At 45.4% G+C, this 19,180-nt stretch overlaps 1 protein-coding gene and 1 pseudogene across 6 annotated transcripts in view; one reads left to right on the plus strand and one right to left on the minus strand.

The window, feature by feature from the left end:
* Positions 1-19,180, plus strand: part of Rin2 (Ras and Rab interactor 2) — a 216,751-nt gene that overhangs the window by 58,987 nt on the left and 138,584 nt on the right. The window contains exons 3-4 of one of the 6 annotated variants that reach the window (XM_063283806.1): positions 5,927-6,000; positions 6,558-6,713. The exons of 3 other annotated variants lie outside the window; for them this stretch is intronic. The gene's annotated coding sequence lies outside the window, so the exon portion shown is untranslated. Of the gene's footprint in view, positions 1-5,926; positions 6,001-6,557; positions 6,714-15,534; positions 15,552-19,180 lie in introns of those variants that run through there. 2 more of the 6 variants (XM_006235142.5, XM_063283807.1) reach the window with 2 other exon arrangements.
* LOC108350483 (probable rRNA-processing protein EBP2 pseudogene) lies at positions 14,081-15,458 on the minus strand (annotated as a pseudogene).

Consider the following 19,180-nt stretch of genomic DNA (forward strand, 5'->3'; position numbering starts at 1 on the left):
TCGCACCAGCCCTATTTGTCACAGTTAAGTCCTTCAGCTACAGGTAAGGCAGGTAGCCAGAGTGTGGTTGTTGCTTGTAAGATATGAAGAGAAGATGGGGGCTGATTTTAAGAAAGGCTTTTTGAATGGGAAATGACTAGATACTACTTTTAGATGCTACTAGATGCAGACTTCCTCAGAGAGAGTGGGAGGGGGGGAGGAAGAGAGGTAAGGGGAGAGGAGGGGGAGGGGAGAGAGAGGGAGAAGGAGAATGAGAATACAATCTTGTTCGTTCAGGCAGGCTAACAGTAAACCTCTGCCTAGAGGAGGGGGAGAATGGAACAGAGAAGTGGGGGAAGCCGTGTCATTTTGAATTAAGCCAGCATGAGGATTAACACGTGACAGGAACATGTAGCCTTACAGCAGGGAGGGGAGCTTCACCGGCAGAAAAAGCAACCCCAGAGCGTTAGTGCAAAGATGCTGAGAGCAGAAAGAAGGAAAGGGGAAAGCAAGGATGCTTTTCTGAGGAGGTTTGCACCAACCCACCAGGCTTGTGTGACTGCAACCCCGGAAGCTACTTTCCTGAGGGCCAGGAATTCAAGAGAGTAAAATGACATTACCTCATCAAAGAGACAGTGACTCCACCCATCTCTTTACATTGGTTTATAGTGAACTATCTATCTGAGGAGTGGTCCAGATCATTGACATCGCCCAACTAGAATTCAGATTTTTACATAGACCCAAGATTTTATCCTCTTGACCATTTCCTTTAATGCTCTTGCATCACACACATCCCACACCACCCCACCCATTCCCAAGTAGCAACACTAAAATCATCTGGTAGATGGACTAAAGGTAGGAAATAGAGCCCATTTTCACCATGAAAATCTAGAGATGCATTTTCAAAACTGCTCACAAGAGGGGCTGGCTATTCATGTCTGGGTTGGAGTGTTAGTGCCCACCCTCCTGTGTAGCCTCCATGGCAGGTCCTTAGTGAGGAGAACTTAGTGAGCCAGAACTCTAACTTGCACTCCTAGACAAAGAACCAAGGGAATTTTTGGAAGGAAGCACCAAACAGTAAAGGAATGCAAGATTTTGACTCTTCAACTTTCACATCTCTTTCTAAACAAGGACAGTGACAACAAAAACAATCACGAATTTTAGGAACTTTGCAAGCATAGCTGAATACACTGGTTTGGAGGTCAGCAAGGAAAGACCAGGATCTCCCTGAGCCAGCTCAGTCTCCTGCATACCTTTTCACTGCCTTGCAGACCATTCTAACCCTACCAGGTTGTTTACTTTGCCCCCTAGAATCCAAGTCCCTTTGTTGGAGAAGAGCATGAAAACTATCCTATAATTTCTGGTTCAGTAATTCAGGGGCAGGGGCAGTGAATTTATTTATTTATCCTTAATTTCCAAGAGTACATGTAGGTAGCAGGCATGGGAGTGAGGGGAAGTCAATCTAATCTGTAGCATTTGGTGATTTCTCTGTGGCAGAAAAGTATTTGCACAGGACTACCAGGGACTTAACAAATGGCTGGCAAAATCACTGTGTGTTTACCCATTAGTTCTTGCAAGCTTGCCCAGTGTGTTGCTGTAGGTGGTCTGGGCACTGCTGGGCTGGACTGGGTTTTGTCTTCACACTGGGAATTCTGTGCACCACTGGCCTCTAAGTCATGGCCACTCTGGTGATTGGTGACTGGTGACCCATGGTTCCTCACCTTCAGCTGGCCCCCACTGTTCCCACCACCACTGCTGTCTGTCTGCATGCCTTTGATCTTGTGACCTGTACTGCTCCTTACCCAACTTCTTAAGAGAGACACCTGAATTTTATCTTAGATGTCTTTCGATCTTCCCACACGCAGTTAAGTTTTCTGCCCCTAAATAGATCTTACATGTGTGCCCCATCCTTTATATTTATCTCATGTGCATGCTATTCCCCAATATGGTTGGCCTTCTGCCACTGTACAGTCCTGCTCAGAGCTAGTTAGTGGTTAAAACTATTCTGAGTTTGGGGTTCAATAAATCAGAACAGAACAGAACCTTAGAACTTAAATCTGTGACTGGTTTTCAAGTTTTTGAACAGGTAGCCAGCCAGCTTTGAGATTGGGCCTCATTGTCCACTATAGTGTGGAACCTAAATGTCATTGCATGGTCTACAAGACATTTCTGCATGCCCTGGCCAGACTCTGATCCCCTTCCATAAGTTCTCAAGGCTCCTGCAGTGGTGTCAACATTGGATCTGTGGTTTCCCCAGAGCACGGGCTTACCTCTCATTGTTCTTCCTACCTGGTCTGTCCGTCTACCCATCCTCCTAGGCTTACCTGAGAGGTTACCTTCTTTGCCAAGTTTCTCTTGGAATAACTTCTACTTTCCACCCTCTGTTCCAAGTCACCACTCTCAACTTTAGTAATGATCTCATAGGTGCCTGGGGAGTGTGGTATTTGTGTATGTCGTCACTCATTGACTGCTAGGTGTGTTGTAGATTCTAGATGGTATGAGTGAGTTGTGGGTATACATTACCCATTAGTACATAAACTGTGGAAGGTCAAAACAAAAAAAAGTAGACTTTTTTTAAATTTAGAATCATGACAATGAAAAACAGTCAATCACTAACTAGGAAGTGACAATATGGAAATAAAGGCTGTACAACTTACAGGGCCTGGAGGCATAGGTACATACAATGCCTGGAGGCTACATACTGGATATCATAGTGTATGTGAGTGTATATGTGTGTGTGTGTGTGAGAGAGAGAGAGAGAGAGAGAGAGAGAGAGAAAGAGAGAGAGAGACAGACAGACAGACAGACAGACGAGACAGAGACAGACAGACAGAGGAGTAGTGTCTTCAGAGCAAGGAGACAGGAATTCCAAAAGGTCACAACTGTCACTCAGAGACTGTAATTCTGGCTTCTCTGCAAAGCCCATAGAGGGTGAGGTGATCAGAAGAACTAGGTGGGTCTCATCTTACTGTCCCATAGGGAAGTGGTTTCCAGAAGGTGGTTTATAGAAGGCGGATGTCTGGATCAACCACATTGAGGAAGTAGGAGGAGGTAAACAGCGAAGATTGTGTGCAAGGTGACAGAGCCCTGCTTCTGGTAGAGGAAAACCAACCTTATCTTCAAAGTGGATGCAGCAACAATGTAAATGTCTAAGGATTCACTTCGCAAGGACTAGACCTGGTTTATTTCTCTCCTGAAGAATCTTAAAGGATGTTTACAGGCTGGGTAGGGTTATAGTCTCCCGAATCTTCAGGCCTGTAAAATCATTCTCTGGGCTATCCACCCTTAGGATAGACCCTGGCATATTTTCATTGTAGATGGCTCAGTGGTCTGATCTCTGGAAGACATTGCAGACTAGGAATGTTGTGGTGCTGGTGTGGCAGAAGTTGACCTGCTTCTTAATACTTAGGGTGAGACCTGTAAAGAGTTGACCATTCTGCAATGGGCTTCTCAAAGCCTGCCTATAAATAAGATTTTGTTCTGTTTGTAAATGAGTCCCCCAAATGACAAGAGTCCCCAGGAGCTTTGCAGTGGAATTGATGGAAGAACCCGTATTCATATGGAGAGATACAGAACTCAGGAATGCAAAGCCAGAGCAGATACAATGACAGCTTGATTCTAGTTTACAGCTCTAGCTGGGCCTCTCTTCACTGCCCCTCTCTGAGAGGCCTCAGCCTCCCAGGTGTTGGGATTACAGTGGTGTAGAAGAACATCTGTGGTGCCTCTGCTTTGGGGACTGATTCTCCCAGAGCAGCAGGAGCCTGCTGGCTTACACTGGTAAGCCCTACACACCTGCAGATCCTGACGGTGAAGCACCGTGGCATCCGTTTGGATGAGCATAACCACATTTTAGTTATTAATGGTCACTCTCTCCTGCTCACTTTAGCATGCACATTAGAGTTTACATTTTACACTGTAATTTAACTTGCAAGACACTTGTATGATTCAAATGTGCTATCATTATGTTCTCTGCAGTGGACTCTGTAAAAGAAGCTGATGATTATATTCTTTTTTACATTCACTTTTTATTACTGTTTTTGTTCTTTGGGTTTATTATTTTATTTATTTATTCACTTTACATCCAACCTCAGGCCCCTTTCCTCCCAGCACCCCCTCTTGCAGATCTTCCCTCTATTCCACCCTCCTCTCCCCCACACACTACCCATCCCCACTCCCCCCACCGCAATCCCCATCTTCCCACCTTCCCCCACCCTCAGCACATCAAGTCACTGCAGGACTAGCCTCATCCTCTCCCCCTGAGGCTAGCCCAGTTAGGGGAACAAGATCCACAGGCAGGCAACAAAGTCAGGCTCAACTCCTGTTCCAATCATTGGGGGGCCGCATGAAGGCCTTTTAATTGTTTTTAATTATGTGTAAGTATGCATAAATGGGTGCAGGTGCCCTGGAGCCAGAATTACAGATGCTTATGAACAACCTGGTGTAGGTGCTGGGAACTGAACTTCTGTCCTCTGTTCTCAACCACTGAGCCAACTCTCCAGCCCTATATACTTTTATGCTGGCTGAGCAATGTAGTAGATCACATTTCTAAAAACAATTCTACACACTGAATGTTTGTTTTCTCGGTGAGGAGACTGAGGCACTGAAGGACTGCTCCAAGTCATGATCATTCCCTGGGACAAAGATTCTCTGTTTTAGCTGTCCTCCAACCGTAGCGATAAGAACCTGCCTGTCACTGGGGATCCTTACCTTAGTTGAAGCTCACAGGTGATGAACATGATGAAGACCAGAAAGTTGCACACTGAGATCTGAAGGCTGAGTCAAGGTTGTGTTTTGCCCTAGGTAGCGATTTGACCTCATTTGAGTGAAAGTGGGTGCTTGATGGTGAGATGTGCTTTGTGCATCTCTGTACCCCCTCTAAGGCAGCTGTTCTCAACCTGAGGGTGGCAGCCCCTTTGGCAGGCAAATCACCCTTTCACAGGGGCCATCTACATCCATCAGAAAAATACAGATGTCTAAATTATGTTTCAAAATAGTAGCAAAATTACAATTACAAAGTAGCAACAAAAAATAATGTTGGGGGTACAAAATGAACTGTGTTAAAGGGCCACAGCCTTAGGAAGGTGGAGAAGCACTGCTCTAGCCCTAGCATATGAGACTTACTGTACCACGGACATCTTTTAGGATGAGGCAGGTGTATTTGTTATTTGTGGGTCGCATTAGTAAAGTGTTCTTCTAAGGCTATGGCCAAGATGAAGAGATGAGGGTACACTTACATTGTATCCAGGTTCTTTCCTTCTTGGTTCCCTCCTGAGGCTAGTGGCTATTTCGCATAGGTGATTTTGGGTTCTTTCTCAGACCAGATCTCTAAAATGGATTCTCAGGCTCCCTAAAGCTTAGAGCTGCTCCTCTATGGTACGGGGTTGATTTGGGGATCTCTTTGAGATAGAATCTCTCAACACTGCTCGCTCAGACTTGCCTGGAACTTACTACGTGACCCAAGTTGACCTTGAGCTCACAATTCTCCAGCCCCAGCCTGGGTTGGGAGCCCAGCTTTTGTCCCATTGTTGTCTAGCACCAATTCAAGCACCGAGAGATGATCACAAACAGTGTTTATGTGATTTCTTTTTTAACTTCAATGTGGCTTCTGACCATTCCAAAATGGCTGTGAAAATGGCTAAGGAGCGTCCAGCTTCTCCGTTGCAACTGCTTCAGTGACCTTAGATTTCAACCTATGCAGTAATGCTGGCCTCCTCTCCAGTCTTACCAAATTCATTTGATCCTCTTACGTAAATTAGCCACTCTCACGAGCCAAGTGTTTAGATTTGCTTTTCCTGCTGCTGCACTTGTTGTTATCACGGGCCAAAAGCATATTTACCAAAACCCCTTTAGTTTTACTGAGCCTTGGTTTTTGGTTTTTGTTATTTGTTTTGTTTTGTTTGTTTCTTAATTAGATAAGATTCCCGTTTTCTGGGTGCTTCTTTTCTAGAAATTATCCTTCTGATCCACTGTACTGGCTGGAGTCTGCTGATGCCTCTGGAATTCTTACTGGCCTTTCATCCTGTGAGTTCATTGTGATGTCTGTGCAGGCACAATAGCTGGGTGCTGGGTCTGTCCCTCGGCAACTGACTTCTTTGTACAGGTGGAATTCAACCCCTATTAGCAATAACTTTCCATTCTTCCTGTCGGAAGGGACACTTTGATAGACTCCAGGTCTTTCAAGGTTCTTGAAATCTTGGCTTGTTTAGACAGAGTTTGCAGCCTGTCCAGGCTTCCCACCCTTAGCTATGAGCAGCACCGAGATGAGTCGAGAGTCTGCCCTCTCAGAGCCCATCACTTCTGCTTCTGCAGCAGGTTCCTCTTTGTTCACTGGAAATCAGTCAAGAATAGAACTTCTCTCATTCCTCCGTCAACCTTGAGGATTAAGTCTGTGTGTGAGTTAGGTCAAGGGTGTGTCACATGTATGTTTCATTACATCACTGCCATGGGAACATGTAGGGACAGTTGTATTCCGCTTCCACTTGTGGCTTCTGTCTTTGGGCCTGACTTACACAGCAGGGTGAATCACGCACTTCCTCTCTTTACAGTGACACGAATATCATGTCATTTTTCTCTTGCAGTACAAGGAATTAAACCTAGGGCCTACCACCGAACTACAGACCCTGCCTGTTTTTCAACTTTGTATTTGGAGACGGGGGGCATAATGAAGTTGCCTGGGCTATCCTTCAACTAAGTCTGCAGCCCCCTTCAACCTCACTGACCTCTGTGAGGAACTGGTGAGTGGCTCATTTACTCCACCAGCCCTAGCACCACCCTCGTCTTGCTTCAACCCTGCACTGTCTTAACAAGCCTTGGCATCTCGGATTCCCTTAACTAATCGGCATCTTGGTGGGTTTGTCTGATGTGAAGCCCTGGCAGATATTGTAGGTAGGCGGAGGGTAAAACCTGGGTATTAATGTTTCCAGATGTGCACCTCATCAAAATCACAGATTAGCTGGGGCCACAATGGGAGAACACCTACATGAAGGAAGGGTGTGCCCATGTGTGCCGAGAGGCTCCTGAAATGACCACTCATCAGTAAGATGTTCGCAGAGGTCATGGTTGAGCTGCTTTGTGAAGAACATGTTAGTGTTTTCCTGGCCAATACCTATATGGATGTGCATGGAGGAATAGAGTAAGCAAATGGCTATGGGAGCCTTAAGTAGGCATGCTTGCAAATAAGAGGAACTCATTAAGGCTATAAACAGGAGACATGATGAGATGAAGCCCTTCCCCAAACCCTAGCCCGGGTTATACATATCCTGGGTCTGGTGATGATAGACCCCCTTTAATAGCCCCCTGGTAAAAGTGAAGTCCCTGGAGTCCTCGAGTTCTAGATTGCAGAGAAGTAACCCATATTAGAGTGACCAATCTACTTAGCATGTCAGGCTTCCAGAAAGGCAGATCACCCCTGACTTTTACAGTGATTAGTTTTTTATCTTTTCGCTTTGCAATAGTTCAGTAGAAACAACGCTTTAGATTTTGAAATTTGACCTTTTCCTAGGCTATCAATCCAGGACTGTTCATTGTTCGGCTGTAGGCTGCTTGCTGCCAGTATCTCAAGCACACTGAAGGCAGGCTGGGCTGGGCTGTGTTGTGTATTTTCGATATGTTTGACATGTGTTCAACGTGGTACTTTCAGCTTGCCGTAGGCTTGTTGGACTATAACCCTACTGTAATACTGTAATACTGCATCAGCATTGTGTTTGACGAGAAGGCACTGTGACTTACAACGTGACTGGAAGTCTGTATATTGGCCGAGGTTTTTTATACTTGCGGATGAATTGCCTCTAGCTGGTTTGGGCAAAGAACAGTACCGAAGAATAGAGTTCCCAGAATTATGGATGGATCATGAACTGAGCATCCTAGTGGCTCTCATAATGACATAGCAGAATTGCTCTACCCACAGGCCAGGGGGCCGGGAGGACGCTGTCAGGATCATGTCTTTAGCTGTTGCTGAAGGCCACACGAGTTCAGCCTTGGCCCCTGGGTACCACGGGGATACTGGTGCTTAGCCCTGATAGGCAGCCCGGTTTCTAGCAAAGCTTTACATGGACCCATCTGTTTAGCCAGAGCCCAGAGACTGCGACCACACCCCAGCAATAAGAAGCCAGGAAACAAGAGCTCTATTGTCTTACTCAGCACTCTAGATTAGAAGTCTGGGAATTACCCTTCAAGACCCTAGGTGTGGGGGTACACTCACAAGACTCTGGACATTCGAAAATGATAGGATGTGGCCTTCAGAAAATACTTATTATTGAAAGGAGGAGGATAGAGGATGAAACGTGTGTGTTTAAGAATCATTTTTGATGAAAGCCGTTGGTTTTTCAGTCAAAGCCAATCCCCGTGACTTCATATGGGGCCATGAGATGGCTGGTTTCTTCAGCTGTTTCATAATAAGACCCCTGCAGTCTAACCTCTGTCTTAGTCTGCTTCCCAGAGCCCCAGCCTCTGTAGGAACCACATAAGCAGATGCCCACATAACACATTCCACGCCAAGAATGTGCAGCTGCCAATTGCTCCCAGCCAGGTAATGACTGCTGTCTGCTGCTTGGAAATGGTCTCAGTCATTTAGAGATTTGGTGTAAATTTTTACATAAACTTTTTTTAACCCGAAAAAAAGAATCTAGTTAAAGATGAACATGGTAAAGTACTTAGGGGGAAATATAGACGTGTGCCTTTTTTTTTTTTTTTTTTTCGAAATGCATCTAAAATAGGATGAATCGTCAAGATCCAAATCCCAGCCTAATGGCTTTCCCAGCTGCCCCAGCTCCCCTCCCCATCCCACCCTTCTGGTATTTCCTGAAATGAAAGTTTTACACATTTCATCCTTCTTGATGCCTGTGTCCTCGAGGACCCAGATGAAATGCTGCTGTCCTGAGCCGTGCCCTTGCTGTCTTTAGTTTTATAGATGAGGAAACAGAGGCGCAAGATTGCAGGGCTGAGCTGGAACGCTGACCTCTGCGTCCCGCTCTGTCTAATTTCCTAAGAAGCTGACACCTCTAAGACAGGTTCAGTTGGTGTGAATCAACAGCAGGCAGAAGGCCTCCAAGGGTCTTGATTAATAATAATCACAGCATTGATAACCCAGATTCGCCATGCAGGTGGGTGTTGCAGGGCTTCACACACCTCATGCGGTAGAAGCTACTAGACCACCTTGTGGTTAAAATTTTACAATCACCCCCTCCCCCACCCTTTCTTTTCAATGCCCGTGGTTGCTTGACAGTTTGCTGCAGGCCTGGGGGCACATAGAAGGCAAGTGTTTGAGCTACCCTCCTCAGCTCTACACTCCTAGCCCCTCTTATCTCTCATTTTTCAAAGCAGGCAACTGAGGCTTTAAAGGGGTCCATAATTTCTCAATAACACACATTAAAAGATGCTAAAAGGCAAGTTGGACCCTCCCCCCTGCACCCATCCAAAGCCTTGCTTTTAACTTGAGTTGTGCTGCTGACACATCAAGGACCTCACTCATTCAAAGCACATGCCCCAGAGTAAAGCTGGGCTCAAAGTAGTATTTATTTGTCTTTGAGGCAATAGTGACATTTGTGCAGGGGTGGCCTTAAACTCAAGGAAAGATGTCTGCATGTCATGTTCAGGGAAGGCGTGCTCTCCGCTACTCTAGATAACCTGTGTGGGGGGGTAGGGAGGACACGGAGCAACAGGTTGCAGTAGCAGGCCTTGGTGGTCAAGAAAAGTCTCCTTAAATCAAGCTTTATGGGCTGTTCTTGGTGCCCCCTGCTTCCAAGATGGAGTCTTATTACTGAGTCCTTCAGAGAGAAGGAAAGCAGTGTCTCCCCATGGGGGAAGGGACGGAGGAGCCGACTCATTCCCTCAAACCTTTAGCAAGCCACAGGCTTTCTGCCTCCTCTTCCCCGTGCAGTTTCACTGGGATTTTCAATAAGAATTTTGGACGGACACACTCTTGAGGCAATGGAGTAGGTCCTGTGCTCAGGAGCCCGCTGACGTCATGAGAACTGAAATTCTAAAATGCATGTTGGTGAGAGAAGCCACCCGATGCTCTGTCCCTGTTCCCTCAGGATGGATGGGATGCAGGACCACCCGAGGGTCCATCCATGCGGTTCTCCCACAGCAGTACCTAACTCTGCATGAGGCGGATGGAGACCACATTCCATGATGTCGCCATACCGATTGTGCCACCCCTCGGGAAGCTGGGCTATATAGAATCAATGTATAGAAAACACTCAGCAGTCAGACAGTGGGCGGGGCAGATGCCAGTCCATCCAGATGAGTTTGTGTTCCATTGCCACTAATATTAGAGTAAATGACTGTTTCCTAAAGGATTTATCCTCGATCCCCACGTGAACAACGTATGAATGAGCAGATGATATTGGCAGATTTCCTTACACATCAGAAGCTCAGTCTTCAGAAAAACAAAACCACTTAGATTTAATTTAATTTCTCATAATTATGTGTCTACTTTAATTGTAACTGTACTGCATCTTTATATTAAGTGGCGTTTTTCTTGTTAGTATTTTTAATTTACCAACGAGGAGCCCATGCTCTTTCTCTCTATTTTTTTTAAATCTTACCTCATTTCTCATATTAGGGCTGCATAATTTTGAATGTCTCTTATGGTCATTGTAACCACATAATTCACATCTCTAATTTTCATAGTTTTTAGGATAAAATGAGTTTCTATTCCATTACTGAGATTAGATAATAAATGATTTTTGTGTTTATAGAAAACACTCATTAATTTTGATGAGCGCAGCTATTTCCTCAAAAAAATTTGATGTTAATTTTTTATGAACTTTATGTCATAATATTCATTTCATCAAACAAGGGCAACAAGTTAGTCATGTAGTCATGTAATCTTCAAAACAGCTATCCCTGGGTGTCTCAGTTAGGGTTTCCATTGCCATGAAGAGACACCATGACCAAGGCAGCTCTTACAAAGGACAACATTTAATTGAGGCTGGCTTACTGATTCTGAGGTTCAATCCATTATCATCATGGTGAGAGCATGGGAGCACCCAGGCAGGCATGATGCTAGAGGAGCTGAGAGTTCTACAGTTTCATCCAAAGGAAGCCAGGAGCAGACTGGCTCCCGCATGGCTAAGAGAAGGGTCTCTAAGCCCATCCCCACAGTAACACACTTCCTCGAACAAAGCCATACCTACTAACAGAGCCACTCGTTACACCGAGCGAGCGTGTTCAAACCACTGCACTGGGCAAGCAGCTACTTTCGTAGGCAGCAGTGTCGGGTTGGTTGGTAATCTCCTCATAAGCTACAGACCCCCATAGTGGAAGGAATTGGGGAGACACAGATCAAAACAAAGAAATGCTCTTTTGTTTTTAACACACTGTTACACACCAGTCCCCTTCTGTGGAGAGCTTTTCCCCACAGTGTACAGGAATATGTCGCAATGGAGCTAGGGATGTAACTTAGAGGTGGACTTCTTACCCAGCATGTGTGAAGTCCTATATTCAATCCTTAACATTGCAAAACTATAAACAGAAAATGATTTAAAGAAATTGTTGGGCTACCCACATATAAGCTCCTATCAGAGTTAAGTTTCCATGGACTTTGGTCTCCTCCCTCCCCATACTTGTAACTGAAGATGTCTTTGCATTTGCTCACACCTTGGAGTGCTAGGGGAACATCTTCACCTAGAAGGTCAGGAGAGAAAGAAGGTGGATCCCAGGAGACCCAGAGGAGTCTTCTTTTATGCAGTCTCCTTAATGGTTTTCTGAAAGCTTCTCTTGCTCCCCTCGTGGATACTCATTGTGCTGGGAGACGTCCAAAGTAATTGATATAAACTCGTATCTTTCTAGAAATTCACAGGTCTGAGTTTCTGACATTGATTAAGGCGTTTTGTTATTGGAAGCTGAACCGTCAGACAGCAGCCCGCTCGCCCTCACCATTGAACCACACTACCACTCACCTCTTTATTCTTCAACTCCTCTCACTCCCTTAACTATTTCCTAGGCATACGCCAGGCAAGGACTTGCTCACAAAGGATTTTATGTATGCTGTTGTGGTTTGAACATGAATGGCTTTTGTTCTGTTTAACTGAACTGAAACTATAACTTCACCTGGCTTTGGGAGTAACAGGCATTGCCCCATAGCCTGTGCCAAAACTGAATCATAGGGTTCATAGAATCATAGATTCATAGAATCATAGATTAAACCCTGTAAGCAGAGTGTTCTCTTCCTCTACTGGGAGGAAGAGTTTTGTTTACATTGGAGGATGATCTCAGTGTTCTGACAGTTTGCTGGGTGTGGTGTCTTGAAAGTGAATGTCTCAATAGGTTTATGTATTTGAACACTTGTCACCTGTTGGTGGCACTGTTTTGGGTCATTTAGAAAGTGTGCCCTTGGTGTAGGACATATGTCACTGGGGGGTTGGCGTCTAGAATTTAAAGACTTGATATCTCCAGCTTGTTCTCTCTGCTTTGTGCTCGTGGTCCAAGATACAGGTTCTCAACGTACTCTTCCAGGTCAGTATGCCTGCCCCCTGGTGCCAGGCTGTCCCCACCATCCCAGACTCTTACTCCTCTGGAACTGTAACTCTTTCTTCTGTAAGTTGCCTTAGTCTTGGTGTTTTGTCACAGCAGTAGAAAGACAGCTAAGATACCAAGGATGCCAGTGACCTTAAAATTTTCTGAGAACCTACCACTGTTAAAAATCAGAACAAGGGGGCTGGAGAGATGACTCAGTGGTTAAGAGCACTGACGACTCTTCCAGAGGTCCTGAGTTCAATTTCCAGCAACCACATGGTGGTAGCTGCATTTCCAGGGGATTCTCACACCCTTTGATGGCCGCCACAGGCACTAGCCAGGCTCATGGCACATCAACATGCAAGCATACATACATAAATACATACATACATACATACATACATACATACATACATACATACATACTTAAAGATAAAAATATAGTATCTTTTTAAATATTTTTAAATATTTTATCTGTTTTATTGGATTGTTTTCTTCTTACTGAGTTATAAAAGCTTTCTCTCTTTTCTTTCTCTACATAGACAAAGATCAAGTATAGAAATGGAGATGGGGCTGGAGTGATGGCTCAGCAGTTAAGAGCACCGACTGCTCTTCCAGAGGCCCTGAGTTCAATTCCCAGCAACTACATGGTGGCTCACAACCATCTGTAATAGGATACCCTCTTCTGTGTGTCTGAAGAGAATGACAGTGTATTCCTATACATAAAATAAATAAATCTTTTTTAAAAAAATCAGAACAAAGCTCAGGGTCAGCCTCAGAAACAGGAAGCCAGTCAAGGAAGCAGGTGTAGACCAGGCAGCCATATGGTTTGAACCTGAAATATTCCTTGCAGGCTCATGTTTAGAGTAATGTGGACATAGGGCATAGTAGGGTGCTTTGGGGAGTTATGTCCCCTAGTTCCGGCCACTCTCTGCTTCCTGATGTGGTATGATGTGAGATGCCAACCTCTTCTGCCACCATGAACTCTGCCGTGATGGACTGAGACCTCTGAAATGGAGCCAGAATAAGTCTTTGCTCTCATAAACAGATTCTTTGGGTATTATGTTTGTGAGGTTCATCAGGTTGACTATCGATCACAGGTTAAGTGCAGGGAAACTGAGGCTCAGGGGTTATAGCACTCGTTTCTAGACCATACAGATGACCAGAGACAACATGCTATGGTTTCAGTGTTTCCTTTCGTATCCAGAAATTCGTGTTGAGATTTACTTGGCGCTGCAGCTGTGGGGAGAGACAGGGCCTTTAGGAAAGGTTAGGTCATAAGAGGGATCAGTGCCTTCCTGTTGGGAATAGGTTAGTGATCACAAGAGTGGGTGGGCATAAGGTCAGACTACCTGCTGTGATTTGTGGTTGTATGTGTGTTTACTTACTTGTCTTTCACTTTTACCATGTTCTGGTGCTCTTGACAGCTGCTGTTGCTATGCCACTGAGCTCCAGAGCCATGACACAAAATAAATCTCTCTGCTCTTCCTTTTTGTTATTGGATATCTTTTTATTTACATTTCAAATGTTATTCCCTTTCCCAGCTTCCCATCCATAAGACCCCTATCCCATCCCCATCCCCCTTCTTCCATAAGGGTGTTCCCCCTCCCCAACCACCCCCCTTCCCGCCTCCCCACCCTGACATTCCCCTACACTGGGGTATCCAACCTTGGCAGGACCAAGGGCTTCTCCTTCCATTGGTGCCCACCAAGGCCATCCTCTGCTACATATGCAGCTGAATCCATGCATCTGCCCATGTGTAGACTTTGGATGTGGTTTAGTCCCTAGGAGCTCTGGTTGGTTGGTATTGTTCTTTTTATTTCTTCCATAAGTTTAATTTATTAAAATAATTTCCTACAAAAATCAGGACAAACATTCTGAGTGTGCTGTGCATCCCCTTCTCCTGGTTCTTTATACAAGGTGATGCTGTTCAGGGGGTTTTGCTTTTCAGTTTCTGTCTTGTATGTTTTCAGGGTCTCTTATTTGCCCCTTTCTTCCCAAGCCTCCTGGGGCCCTTGCCGTGAGCCACCTTGCCTCGGAAGCTGGAGACATCATCGTAGCTCTCTCGCGTGTTCCATTTGGAGCCTTTCTTCTTTCCACCAAAACCAAACTTCTGATTTTTGTATCTTTGTTTGGCGTTGGGCCCCTTTACTCATCTGCTGGCCTTTAGCTCCTCCTGCCTTTGCACCTCGTTCCACAGGCTTCTGATCGCCCTCAAGAAAATCCAGCTTATCAGAGAACCCTTTCTGGTATTTCTTGATGGCATTCATCATATGCGCTTTCTCCCGCTGCCTCTTCTGAAGGATCTCAGTTTGCACCTTCTTTCCGTATTTCCTAAGTGCTCGAAGTTGCTTGGCCTTTTCAGATTTCTCCATGGCAGCCTGTTTAGTCTGCAGCTTCTGTCGAATCGTTTGCATCTGCTGATCAGACTTGGCCACTTCTGCAAAATAATCAGTGGGCCTCTTCGTAGGGACTTGGAGCTGGTGGCATCGTGGTAATACTGCAGCACTGTAGCCTAGGCCTGGCGGTAGAAACTCATTTCCCTCTGGAAGTCATCTTCTGGATTAACACTTCTCTTCTGGTCCTTGTTCTGGTCCTTGTTGACTGAGTTTCACTGACTTCTGGCACAGGACCCAGGGTCACATCTAGCCTTTCAACCCACTCCAGATCCCGTTTGAATTCTGCCAAGCACTGCTTCAGGCCATTTCGCGTCATTCACCGCCTTCTTCTGCTTCTCTAGCACGACACTGAGGCCTGGCTTTAGGAGTCTGCAAGAAAACGCATCCTGCAATTCTTGATCTGAGGCCAGGCACTCATCCAACCCCGAGTCCGAGTCTGAGAGGGGAGGGGTGTCCATCTCTTGGATTCCTGCCCCGCGAGGTTCGGCTGCCACTCCACGTGCCCGTAAGACTTACCAGCACCAGCAACTTCTCCACTAGCCTCTGGCTTTTCAACAGGGACTTCCGCTTCCGGGTGCAGAGCCAAACTTCCGGTGTGCTCGTTGCTATAGGAACTGCTCTAGCATTTGGGAGTGCCTGGATTGCTCCGCATCTTTAGGAAGAGCACCTGCCGATCCCTTCGTTTTCTGGTAACCCGGACCCGTGAAGCAAGAGGTGAATAGTTTATCTGGGGTCCTTCTAAGGGCCTGGAGGCGTTGGGAGTGCATGGGAGGAAGGCAAAGCTTGGAAAGAACCCCGGGGATGTTCTTATGGGGTTGTAAGCCCCTTCAGCTCCTTCAATCCTTTCTCTAACTCCTCCATTTGAGACCCCGTTCTAAGTTCAATGGTTTGCTGCTAGCATTCTCTCTGCTCTTCGTAAACTACCCAGTCTCAAACATTCTTCTATAAGCAACAGAAAATGAACAGAGTTAAGTACCATCCCGATATAGTAATCGGCCCTTCAGTGTGCTCAAAAAACAAACACCAAGTAACTTTGAAAAAATACTTTCATTAGGTTTCTTTTCAGAAGGGCCAATCTTATTGAAAGTCGCAAATTATTCTAAGTATCTTTCATGAATTAAAGTTTTCCATGTCTATAATGAAATACTTGAGGCTAGGTCTTCCAAGTTAGCTTCAGTTATCAATGACACAGCCCAGAGTTAACTGAGGGAGTCCTCACTGGGAGTCCTCACCTCTATCATTTCAGCCTGTGGGCATGTCTATGGGGCATGCTCTTGACTGCTAATTGATATAAGAGGCCCAGCTCACTCAAGGCAGTGCCATCCATAGGCAGGTAACCTCTCAATTATAAGGAAAACGGACCAAGTATGAGCCAGAGAGAACAAGCACAGTTCCTCTGGTTTCTGCTTCAGCATCTGCTTCAGTGCCTGCTCAGGCTTCCATCACTGATGGACTGGAAATACAAGTTGAAACAAACTTTTTCTTCCCCAAATTGCCTTTGTTCAGAATGTTTTCTCACAACAATGAAACGTAAACTAGAGCATGGGCCAACTTAATGAAGCGAAGAGGTTTGCTTTAGTTTGCTGAAAGTCCAAGATCAGTTAGCTCCATTGATCCAGCCTCGGGTGAGGGTCTAATGGCCTGTAGCGTTTTGTAATAGAAGTGGTTGGGGTGACCCACTCATGTGGCCAGACAAGAACCCAAAGGAAAGGAGAGCCTCATAATAGCTCATTCTCAAGAGAACTGAGATTCAGAGAGCCTCCTGAAGAACCCCTTGAATAGCTTCCTAGGATAGTGCCCCCAATACTAACTCCCTCTAGGTCTCATACCTTAAAAGTCCCACCACCTCTCAATGTGGCCAAACTAAGGACCAGACCTCTGGAGAATGAGCTGTATCCAAACCTCTAGTCATCAAAATGTTTTCAAATTAAAGATGTTGACTTTATGAAGCATGTGTGCTTTAACTCTGTAAAACACACCATGCCCTGGCTCTGAAACTGTTAATAAGCTTTGAGGCAACTGGATTTAGGTCAAATAACAAGCCTCAGTGTGTGCAGATACCTTAATGAGATGTCAGAGAAGAAGCCATTAATTTCATGACTGTCAGTTGTAGTTAAATCTCCAAGTGTGTCAGATTCCAATGTCTTAATCATTTAAGCAAAAATAAGTCTAGCAATGTGGCCAGTGGGGGACACAGTTGGTGGTTGTAAGCAGGGACCTTAGGAAGTGCTTGTTACACACTTCATTGCTAAAGATGGGGGCTAAACAATCAAAGATGGGAAAGGTTCACTGGCTGCCTCTAGAACTCACACATGGCAAACAGTACTTTTTACTTCTGCTGAAGTTCTACCTCTTGTCGAAAGGATATCACTATGTTCTGTCCAACATTAGTCTATCAGAACTCTTAAAAGTGAAACCAAGGTAGTGACATGAACAGGTGAGTAATGGCTGGGAATGCTAGGGACAGGACAGGAGCCATCTAAAGAGAACCTTCTCTTAAGAGGCAACATGAGCTACTCCATTGCAGCCAACTGATGTTATAGGGGAGGCAGCTGTGTTCCTAGCTCCTCAAATTTTCCCAAAGATGTCAAGAATCCTGACTTTGGTCATCTCTTCATTTTTCTCCATTAGCAAGTGTCTAGTTTTTCTTTTCTTTGTTTTGTAGACCTGTATCAATGCAGCGTTTTGCTTTGCTGAATACCATCATGCTGAGCTGCCAGGCCTAACCCTTAAGTGGTTCCTATCAATGCCTTTTCTTCCCATCCACATCTAAGCATAGAACATTCATTTACAGCCTCTGTTTTGCCCTTCTCAAAAGTACATGTAGTTATGTTGCCTTCCACCACTCAGTGTGCCTGGCTGGCACAGCTGTGAGAGCAGGCCCTAAATGCACCCTTGGGCTTTGGAATACATTGTAGCTAGGAGCTGAACAGTCTCTCTCTCTCTCTCTCTCTCTCTCTCTCTCTCTCTCTCTCTCTCTCTCTCTCTCCCCCTCTCTCTTTCTCCCTCCCTCTCCCTCCTTCCCTGCCTCCCTCCTTTCTCCGTGTGTGTGTGTGTGTGTGTGTGTGTGTGTGTGTGTGTGTGTGTATCTGTCTGTGTAATTCACATTGTGCCCATATAGCAGAAGGCTAGGTGCTTGGGGGTTGTGTTGGCAGGGGTTATAACTTAGAGTTGAGGCAGAACATACCCAGACACCAAAAAGGAGATTTATTACCCACGAGGGAAGAGTGGGTAGAGGACTACATCTAGATTGAACAAAATCCCTAGCAAGCGCAAGGCCCTGGGTTCGGTCCCCAGCTCCGAAAAAAAAAGGAAAAAAGAAATAGATTGAACAAAATCAGTAGCAGTTTCTCTCTCTCTCTCTCTCTCTCTCTCTCTCTCTCTCTCTCTCTCTCTCTCTCTCTGTAGGACTGGATTTTTAAGGATGAAAGGGGTGAATCTGTGCTAGGATGAGTTGGTAAGTCCTGAGTGTACAGGTTTGCCAGTATGGCTACTTGACGAATTGCAATTGGTTTTTTTTTTTTTTTTTTTTTTATCTCAGAAGTAACTCAGTAGCTAAAGAAGGAACTAGACCTTTGAGACCAGCTTCAGGAATGTAATCTCATGGTTGAGCAGGGGAGAGGGAAAATGTTCCTGGCACCATGTTTGCCCTTCACTAGATAACTGGGCTAGACATAGAAAGGCTTTCTGAGACCTAGAGCAGATCCCAGCTCTGTGCTATTCAGTGTCATCTCTAGACCAGGAGTTCTCTGATGAGAGACTGCTGAGCTCTTGAAGTACAGTTAGGGTGAGCCCAGATGTGCCTGCCAAGGCAAAGCGAGCTCTGGATTTGAAAGCTGTAGGAAGAGATGAGATATCCCTTTTTTTTTTTCCTTTTCTTTTTTCGGAGCTGGGGACCAAACCCAGGGCCTGGCGCTTGCTAGGCAAGCGCTCTACCACTGAGCTAAATCCCCAACCCCGAGATATCCCATTTTTAACATGGTAATTGTAAGTTGAACTCGTTTAGACGTATGGGTGAAATAAAATGCGATGGTAAAAGTCCTTTCCCTGGTTTGCGGTCACTGGGAAATTTAAATTTACATATGTTACTCATGTTCTCTTCTGTTCAGGGTTGCTCTGTATTCATTCGTGGTCTGGAAACTTCTGGAAAGGTCCAGATAGCCCTCGAGATTCCCTGATCCAGGTAGTCGCTGCTGCAAATAATCACTGGGCTGGGCTTGTACAAAACTAGCCACAAATGGCACGCAAAGAGATGAGTGTAGCCGTCTTGCAATAAAACTTTATTTACAAAATCTGGCCGGGCCTAGATTGCTGGCTCCTGGTTGCCTAGAAACAGTAGGAGG

Source organism: Rattus norvegicus, chromosome 3 (assembly GCF_036323735.1).
Source record: "Rattus norvegicus strain BN/NHsdMcwi chromosome 3, GRCr8, whole genome shotgun sequence".
Taxonomy (NCBI): domain Eukaryota; kingdom Metazoa; phylum Chordata; class Mammalia; order Rodentia; family Muridae; genus Rattus; species Rattus norvegicus.